Below are 10,389 nucleotides of genomic sequence, written 5' to 3' on the forward strand. Positions count from 1 at the left end.
TGCTAAACTGAGTCCACTCTTAAGAAAACAAGAAAGAACAACTTGTTCTCCACTCTGACAGTTTTGGAAAACAGCATAGGAGTCAGAATTCTCCACATGCAAAGGCAAGATTGGTAAAAGTCCATTAAGGAAGGCAATGGAGGAAAATGCAAAAGAAGAAAGGGAGTGCATAAAAGATGAAGAAATTGGCCTAGAGCTCATTGACAGAAGAGATACCATTTACTGCAGCCCTGCTGAGAGGAATATTCTCCCATTGGTTTAAAATTAGGCTTCAAGGGTTTGATATTTGTAACACATAACCCCATTAAGGTTGCTTAACTCTCACTCACAGAGATCCATCCTCCTGTAATCTCTGCATATTCCCACAGGCTTTTTGTCATCTTTCCCAAAAGGGCTGAGTACCAAATGCACAGGCAGAGCCCTGCTCCTGCAGGGATCCCCCCTGGATTAGACCTGGGCTCCTTGAGGGCAGAGCTTTAGCTGCTCACCCAGCCTGTGGGGCTGGGCACTGACCAGACGCTGGCACACACTGAGTAATTCCCTGGAGGAATTTTACTTGACATTATCCTGGGTGTCCCTGTCAGCACTGACTGTTCCTCTGGCCACCCAAGTATCTAATGGTGCTTCATCAAACTGCGGCTACAATCTGAAAAAAACCCACACGCGTTTCCTAAACACAACTGTGCTTTAATTCCTTTTAACTCTACAGACAGCAGGCAGCTGTTTTGAGCTAATGGATGTTACTTCAGTCGTAAGATTGCTTGCAAATATAACGGATCATATAATGGCAAATGAACAAATACATTTTTATCAACCTCTGAAATGAGTCATTTATCTTCTGGGCTATGTACTGAATCATGACACCAAATGATAAGTTTTATCTCTTTTACTGTCAAACTCAATCTCAGTCAAGCCCCAAATTGCTGGGAACGCAAGTGAAGAGTGAGCTGTACTCCCGGCTGGGAATGGGAGAAAAGCTGGCTAGTTGGCCTTTCCCTAAGTGGCTTTAATCTTTGTGGGGCTTGGCTTAAATGAAAGCTTATGGCAGTGTCATCCCCCAACACCCAGGCACGATACCCCAGCACAGCTCCACTGGCTGGGAGGGTTATCAGCAAGCAGAGTGCCTGTCTGCCCTCTCTGCCTTCACCTCCTTACTTTTCCTAGAAAAAACATGAAGCATTCTCCAGTCACCCAATCCCGGTCTGATACACAGTTAGGGACATAAATTTCCTTTTATTACCTCTTTTAAACTAATCCAACTTTCCATCATACTGTACAATTAAAACTTAATTTTGTGTTAATCCTTGATAAATGATACCTAATATAAAGGTTGACCCCTTGGAATAGGCTAACCTTTAAGGCTTTGATGAAAACCAAGCGCTTACAACCTATAAAGCAACAGCTGTAATATCTTCATTTAACTCTTGGATGGCTGGCTCATTTAAAAGCCATTGTATTATAAAATTCAATTGTTTCCTTCTGAGTTACTTCAGAAAGAATATCAGAATTTGATAGTGACAAAGACGTGCTAAGATTACTGTTGACAACGAAAGAGGAGCAAGATGGCAAACATCCCTGGGGCAGGGTGCAACTTCTGGTGCTACTCACACTAGGAAATTCTTCAAATATGGAAATTTACACTCTTGTGATTATCAGCTTAAGATCTATCTTAAAAGAAAGATATTTTAAGACCACAGACATGGAAGCAAGAGCCTGTGGCAGAAAAGGAGGCAAAAGAAGATTTATGGCAGGCTAATTTCATTTGAAATAACCTGGTTTCAGCCAGCCGAAGAAAACAGAACCCAAAGGAAATTTAGAGGAAATAACCCTTAGGTCAATTTGACGTCTGTTACGCTACGTGTGAAGAACCATCCTTCACAAAACCTGGACCCTCTAGTCATAGGAGAACTGATAATCAGAATTAATGTGGAGGAGAATTTGTTGTCATCATCGACAGCCACGGGCAGCCGCTGCTGTCCCCCGAACCTGCAGGCAGGGCACTCGCACAGCAGCCCCTGCACAAGACTGGGGGAACGTGGGAAGCGTGCTGAGGCCACGAAGCTCGGGGAGGTGACACTGCAGACACAGCTCTTCCCAGCTGCATCCCATCTCCCCTCCTCAGCCAGGGCTGGCTTTGCTTTTCCCGGTCGATAAAAGCCCACGCCAGCCCTCAGCCCGGTGACAGCTCGGGCTGCCCACGGTGGGATCCCACAGCATTGGCGCAGCTGGGGCACGGCACGGGGGCTTGCTTTAAGGGACAGGATCGTGTCTTCGATCAGCACTGCACTCCACGTACGGGCTTGGCTCTGGGCAGATGAGGGGTCCTTAAAGATTCTGCTCAGCACAAGAAACATGGAAGAATCCAAGTATGAGTGTTTGATTTCAGTAAGTCACAATTTTAAATTGACAGTAGTGCTGCTTGCTTTCCTTCAAGAATTATAGAAGTGCTTGGATGTCATCTAGAGTCCAAAATATTTCCTGATGACATTTCTGTGTCCATTTATTTGTAAGACAACAAGTAAATGACTTATCTGATCCTTTTGACAAGAATACCAGAAAATAAACATTCTTCTACTAATGTGTTTGGTTTTATCTTCCTATAGTTTCTACAGAAACCAATGTCACCTGTGATCTATCTCTGTTATAACCTCTTGTGGCAGTTTGTTTTGCATTTTCTTACAATAACCTTCCTTACAAAATAGATCTGTCATGAATAATAGACATGCCACCACATTGTGTATCTCTGCTTCATAACGTGATTCAGTATCAAGAATGATGGCTTTTTAAAAAAAAATCTGTATCATTTTAAAATGACAAACCCCAGAAAATATTTCCCATCATGTTTTTGAGGGCTGCATAAGCCATTGCAAAATTTCTGATTAACTAAATGGGCAAAAAATGGGGATGTGTGTCAATGGGGAAATGGCAGAATACTCACAAAAAAAATTCTCAACAAGTCAGTGCAGAAACACCAAGGAATATATAACATTAAGCAAAAGAAAGTAAGAACATTCCACAGACTTCTAATGAGAAATGCTCAACAGTGCACATGGGCTGAGATTATGTAAAGTAGCTCTAATTGTTGATCTCAGTTACACTGCATGTAAATTTCAATTTTACCTGCTTTGTAAGTCCTGCTTTATAAAGAGGAAGTAGTGTAAAATGTCAAAGTCTTTCTGGGGGAAAGAGGGAGAGCATGAACATCTGAATTAAGGTGCCAGGTCCTGCATGCTAAAAAATAACTCTGGGTCAAATCCTCCACTCCGCACATGCAGGAGAACATTCCTTCTAAAGATCCAGTTTTAATCGCAAGACTTGTCACCTCTGCACTGATCATGAGCCAGTTCCTGAATAAAGGACTTTGAGCTCAAGTACCAAAATTCTATTTCAGGTGATGCCAAACATTCTGTCCTGAAAGGCTGTGGTCAAATAACTATAACGTAATCTTGATGGTAGTTACATTGAGGACAGGTGTGGGTAGGAAGTGCCTCTACCACAGCTGTGGATCTTCTTTTGAGTGAGGCAATTCCAAGCCATATCTGCCATCTGCAGGGAAATCCCTAACCCTGGGTAAATGTCCATCTTCCAGGGCCAGGGTAATACTTCTGCATGTATCCCAAACATATATATTGAGGTAGGAAATGGGAGTGCTCACCCTTCCCTGTAAAAATGAATTTAAGAGAAAAATAATGGAGTTCACTACATCAGATTGACTGGGAAAATCCAGAAAGCAAGGATCCCACTCTGCATAAGCCACACTAGATCACAGCTGCAGTTCCTGGTCTAGCCTGATTCCCTTGTCTTCATGAAATCACACCTTTCTCCACAACTGTCTACAAAGTCTCCTTCCAGAAGATGTGTGGCTGAATTTATTCTGGCAGAAGAAGGATTTGATCATGGTTAAACCACTGAAGAGTGAGCAGCATCACCCTTCCTATTCTGATTGATTTTACAGGAGCAGGGAGAGAGAAGAGGGGAGAGCCCTGCTTGGCCATCTGGAAAGTCCCTACCTCCAGGAGACATCTGCAAGCTCTGGATATAACATTGCACAGAGCCTCTCTAGAGCTGAAGAAAATGATTGAAAATTACTGTCTCTTTCCCATTTTCCTGCTGCCCTGCTTAAACAACCATGCTCAACATCTTGCATTGCTTGACACACTCTGAAACTGCCCTGTGCTTTCCCCATCCACTGTCAGGAAGCCTGAGGCACTGCAGCCACTCTGAGGCATTCTCTTAGATTTATTCCTGAGCTGAGAAATGCTACAACAGTGCTTATGATGATCAACCTGACTACTACAAACATAAACACGTGGTACTGCAGGTCCTTGTTAGCACAGATGCGATGGAAAAGGTTCAGAGTAGCAAGGAGATGAACATTCAGCTTAAAATGGAAAGATTTTCTACTGTGTCTCTGGCATTTACTTTATAGCATCAACAACCCTACTCCAAATCTAGCACAAGTTTTACTTCTCCTGTCTGATACAGAAGCAGCTGGACTGTGTTTCTTTGATAAGCTCTCACCACCCCCAGACCTCTAACCCTTTCTGCCTATTTCCCCTCTCCTGAAACAAGCAGAGGAAGATGGATTTTAGCAGCCTCCTCGCTCCACCCCAGAGCTCACCTCCTGCCTTCTCTCGCTGCACAGGCAGTATCTCCCTTCCAAGCATTTCCTCACACGGCTGGAACTCGATCTCACCATCCACTTACCGCACCTGCTCTTTCATGCCAGGCATAGAAAAATGAGCAACCTCCCTCCCACAGTCAGGACTGCGTTCAGCCCTGGGAACTGCACATGGGAATTCTGCAAACCAATATTTTGGCATGTATTTTGGCACAGCAGTTTAAAAAAAAAAAAAAAAAAAAAAAAAAAGAAATCATGTAGAGCCTAAGGTCATTGCTGTTGTAAAGGCAGCTCCAGAGACACCCATCACAAGTCACAGAATAAACAGCAATGGAACTTGTCCTGCCTAAAGAAAAATGGAGGAGCAATGATTAATATGTTGTAATGGAACTTTTCATCCTTATCACTTCCAGACTCTGGAATGTTATTTCTGGCACAGAGATTCTTGGTCAAGTATGAAGAGTCATCGATTGGATAAAGTGCTTGATTTAGCCCATTTTTATTCTCTTACAGAGTGACAGAAAGAGGTTTTAGACAGGAATAAAATCAATAGAGGAGAAAAAGTAGAACTTAGCAAAATATAAAACGAAAATGATATATCTGCAATATTGAATTATTAAAAAATATATTGATTCATTAAAAAAGGGCTAGAAATGTACTGTCAAAAATCAAATAAGTATGAACAATAATATTTTATTTTTAAAAAGTGTTCTTTATCCTTATTCTTCCCATCTAAAAACTAAACTTTGCATTCTTTGACTTGAACTATCATGCAAGAGTTCCTCCGGGGAAATGACGAAGAAGGAGACAGCACCTCTGCTGCTCCCTCTGTTCCCCTTCTCATCAGGAGATCCAGGAGCCTGCAGGTCTGCACTGCTCTCCTCGCTTCCCAAACTATGGATCATGGTGCTCCACAGATGAGCCAGGGGAGGAGATTGTCTTGACCACAGAAATGGTACAGAAGAGAAGAGGGGGATTAGTTTCCCTTTATGGGTGCAAAATCACAGCAACTCCTGACAAGCTGCCACCAGACTTTTGGTCATACATCTGAGGTTGAGAACGTTCTCCAAAGGTTTTAATTGTTATTTATGTGAAATAATATTTCACAGTCCAGGCTGAAGTGATAAACTCCACATATCTGCATTCATCAGGTACTTTCAGTGCCTTGAAATGTTGGAAAGGTACTTTTCAAGGAAATTAAATTAGGGCAGTGGCAGAGGAAGTGCAACATTAGCAGTTACTGCACTCCATGACACTCTTCACTATCATTTATTAAGCAGAAACTCTCTATGAAACATGTTCTTTTCTAAGTGCCACTAATCTACAGAGCTGACCAGCTGAACTCCTGTGCACAGCACATTACAGGGGTTTCTTGAGGCAGCATTACGTGATGGAGATGATTTGGACTTCTCAGATCACTCAAGGAAGAACATTCCTTTCTGGCACGGACAGATTGGCAAGAATCAAGCTAATGGGATATTCCTCACACTGAAATATGTGGGGGGAGGATATGATCTCACCTGGAGCACCAGAAAGCAGTCTGGCTTTAGAGAAAAACAAGAACAGCAAAAGTAACATATTTCAATTACAGAAAACATCACAGCCTGGCTATGTTGGCATGGTCCCCGTGGCAGGCAAGGTTCACTGCCTTTGGAAAAACCCTACTTTGCCTATGCAACTTCTCCCAAATAAATCTGGGTAGCAAAACTGCGCTGTGAGCTCTGCAGGTTTTTCTCCCAGCACTCCCTAATGGGGGTTTCTCTTTCTTGTCTTCCCCCACCTTTGCCCAGCCAATCGAGCCTGTAATGCTTTGGCACAGAACCAGCAAGGCAAACACTCTGCCAAACGTCAAGATCCTCAGCAAGAATAAACACAGGCTTATTCTTCCTTCAGTTCTGTGATCAAAACTTCCACAGGGAGACTGATAAGACAAGCGGACTGTTATTGTTAAATACTGCAAGTACACACAGGGTAGATTAATCTTCACTTTACTCCAGGGTAACTGATAGCTTGAGTCAAGTTAGAGAGATAGGGAAATTAGTTTCTTTCTTTGCTTAATATTACATTAAGTTTCTTGTTCACCAGAACAGGAATGCAGCTCATAGCAGAAAAAAACCTACTTATTTGTAACTTAAGGAAAGGGATATATGACAAGTGGCAAAACCACAGGAAAGGGTGGAGAGGGCAAATAGCCCATCACTGTGGAGGAAGGTTTCTAGTGAATGCAAAGAAAATTGCTCCTTGAAGCGCTGAGAACATTCCTTTTTCCTCCCTCTAGCTGTCTTCATTGACTGAATTTCCCATATGCACAGACCTCTGTCCCAAAAGCTTTTCTCTGGGTGAAAGAGGAGAGCTCAGAGAAGCCCTGCAGGTTTTCATACCCACAGGAGAGCCCAGCCCCAGCTCCTGGCATGACAAAGCCTTTGCCCTGGGATGCCATGGCTTTGTCTCTTCCTTAAACACTTGCTAGCTGTTTTCTGTCCTCCTCCTCCTCCCACGCTCTCCCAGCCCCTGTCCTCCATTTATCCTTTGCTGGAAACCAGGGAGACTCGACAGGGTGACACTGTGCCCTGCCCAGCATGGGTAAACATCACCAGTCTGTCCCCAGAACACAGAAGAGTCTGTATCATGGGCCCTTGTCATTGTGCACCAGGCCAGGGCCAAGGACAAACTCCTTTGTAAAATGGAAATCCAAGAGAGAGCGAGGAGAGGGTAAGTCAAGCACTTATTGAAGTCAATGAGCAGGATCAAACCTCTAATCTGGGTAAACAAAATACAGAAAACGACATTGATTGCAGATTGACTTTAACAATGAATAATTGTGCCTTAATGTGCACATAAATGTGATAAAAATCAAAGCAATATATTCAAAACAAAATAGAAGAGAAAATACAAAGGGATATTTTACAACTAGGCTCCATTACCATCTATCCTAATGAGATTAAGTAGTAATTGCTCTGTCAAGAAAAAATACAGTGGTCTCAGTGAATGAAAGATCCTGATAGTCTCCTGTTGTATTATAGGCTCAGGTCTAGCTGGAGAGAAGTGAAGGGATTTTTCCAGCATTGCATAGCCAATTCCTTTTATTTTTAATTTTTTTAGTATGAAAGACCTTTCCCTGGAAACACAGTTCTTAACAATAAAATCATTTCTCTTTAGCCCCTCTGAAGCAAGCAGCAGGTTTTTCATCCTGCCACTTTAGTACAAAAGTATGTTGAAACCAGTACTGCTTTTAAGTAAGCTTTCCTGGTTTGTTTTCTTACTGAGGATGTAAGGCCTGGTTTTTCATGGGATTTTAGGTACTGCATTCAACCACCTCAAAAAGGAAGTTTCAGTATCATCTAACATTAACAAATAGTGGAGAAATACAGTAGCTTGTTAAAGCTACTTGAACTTGCATTGCTCCTATGGTAACATAAGTTTGTTTGGGTTCATAGGTTTCACCAAATCTTCAAGAACTAGACACCAATATCACGGTGGAATTCAATGAAAATTAAGCCCTTCCAAGATATTTTTGAATGTTTCTTCCTTAATTATTCTTTGGACCTGTACACAGAATACAAGGTGAGCAAAGGACAACAGATGAATTCACACATTTTCAACAGAAAAACAATGTTATGCCAAAGAAATCCAGCATTAAACTGCACTAAGATAAAATAACAATTAAGAACTAAGTAGTAGGTAGAAGAAATCCACATTTCCTTCTTGTTCTCTTTGTTACTGAAATCCTCTAGAAGAGTGACAGAGGAAGCACAACTGACACCACAGAAGGCTTCAAGCATCTGCACCTTGTTATGTAAAAGTCTTTCATACCGTTTCTATGCAGCCTCCCATGGGCAGCTCCACACAGCTCTGTCTCTTCCTCTCCTTCTTCTCTGCAGTTCCAAATCACTCTTCCCTGTCCCCAGCACAGCCACCTAACCCTGTCTGTCCCTCACACAACCGCCTGTCCCTTCCTCCTCACAGCACAGCCAGCAGATACCAACTCACTCTCCACTTGCTAACTCACTCTTTTATCACCCATAGCTGTAAGGGCAAGGCTGTTCCCACTCTTTGGTAATTAGCACAGCTGCAATATATCAGGGGCAAGATTGCCTTCAGCACCTTCAGCACTATCTCTATCTGTCCTCACACAGATGGGTAAGAAAATAAATTTTTACTTTTTGGGACACATCCATGCAGAATAACCTACACCACAGAAGGCTTGGTGTTACTCACATCACTAAAGTAAATATAATTTGACAATAATGGAATGATCTCTCTGGAAAATGGTGATAGACACCAGTCGTGAAGCTCACCTTAAGACATGAGCTCCCAGCCCATTTGTTTGAATCCTGCATGCTGATACAGTGTCAGTGCAAGGTAGATGGAATACATTTCTACACGTAGAAATGGTTTCAGGAAGAGAAGTTTGGAACAGAAAGGCCTGAGGAAAACAAAGAGAGTTGAGCTGGTGCAAAAGATGAAAATGGAATTTAGGCTTGGTCCTCCTTATTGAAGGAATCAAAGCAGGTGAGCTTCACTGATAAAATAAGAAAGGAGTAAAGACTTCTTCTTTTGTTCTATTAACTCATCAGCTGGCACTGATGAACTCACCGCTCTCCCATTTTCCTGCTGGCTGCCTCTAAACAACTGTATTTGACAAATTACGTCAGCAAGTCCAATCTCATGCCTTGTGCATGAGGCTCCATCATTTGATGCAGTACAGCTGCTGCAGGTTTTGTTCCCATCTGCTCCCTGCTAAGGTCTGTAAGACAACAGCGTCTCCTGGCACAGCAGTGAGTGCCAAGCGCCACGGCACTGCGCCGTGGTGAAACCCAGCGCACCTGGGCTATGAAATGTCATATCCAAGAAAACCAGGCTCCTAATTCCCCCTCCTTATCGTGTGACCATGTCTGCTCTGCTGGGGGAACCCACCTGTGGAATGTCACCTCTGGGACAACTAAGCTTGAGTGTCCTGTGGGGGATGTGCCTCACTGTGCCAGCACCCCTCTTAGGAAGTGCTGCATGAGCCATCCTCAATCTCATTCCTTTAAAAAGCCAGACTCACAAACTGCTGAAGTCACTCCCCACAGATCATTCAGGAACAGTAACAGGCAAGCTAAACACTCAGATTATAACAGTGTTCTAACAGCAATCAAAACCACCACAAATTAAATCATCTTTTTACCTATTTTTTTAAAGCTATCAAGGTACCACTGACAGACTAAAGAGCCAACACACCTCCAGTCAACTGTATGGGACCACACAGATGAAATATAGCTCACTGCCACAGCTGAACCAAACAAGAACTGCAAAACTAGAAGTAAAAACCAAACAAAAACACCGTAAAGATTCAGGGTAATGACAACAACTGTAACAAAATAGTACGTATTTTGGTTATCCTAAATATTCGTCGTTGCTCAAACACTTTTCCCTAAGACATTTACATGAGTTTCTATTTTTATACACTGCTAATTGAAGTTTATAATTTACATATTACAGTGCAGTAGAATCCAATTATAGCAAATCTACAGAGAGGCTGTATTTATTTCAGGAGGAAGATACCGAGGAACCATGTCAACACGTAGCAGCATAATGACTTGCTCACTTTCTGGCTTTCATGCAAAACATTGTAATGATTAGGTTTCAGACACTGCACAAGGATACTTAAGGATGAGCTATAAAACCATTCCACATCTGTGCTTGTTTTATTAGCAGAACCATTTCTGGGAAAAACAGGAAAGCAAATGCTGCTCCTGCTGCTAATTCTGGATAACTCTTTTATG

General features: G+C 42.5%; 1 long non-coding RNA gene across 2 annotated transcripts in view; it reads right to left on the reverse strand.

Annotated features, from left to right (window-relative positions):
* LOC131378614 (uncharacterized) overlaps positions 1-8,591 on the reverse strand; it is a 45,220-nt gene extending 36,629 nt beyond the window's left edge. For both annotated transcript variants that reach the window (XR_009208179.1, XR_009208178.1), the window contains exon 1: positions 8,435-8,591. This is a non-coding gene — a long non-coding RNA (uncharacterized LOC131378614). The remainder of the gene's footprint in view (positions 1-8,434) is intronic.
* Positions 8,592-10,389: the final 1,798 nt, after the last annotated feature.

Source organism: Hirundo rustica, chromosome 10, assembly GCF_015227805.2.
Source record: "Hirundo rustica isolate bHirRus1 chromosome 10, bHirRus1.pri.v3, whole genome shotgun sequence".
In the NCBI taxonomy this organism is placed as follows: domain Eukaryota; kingdom Metazoa; phylum Chordata; class Aves; order Passeriformes; family Hirundinidae; genus Hirundo; species Hirundo rustica.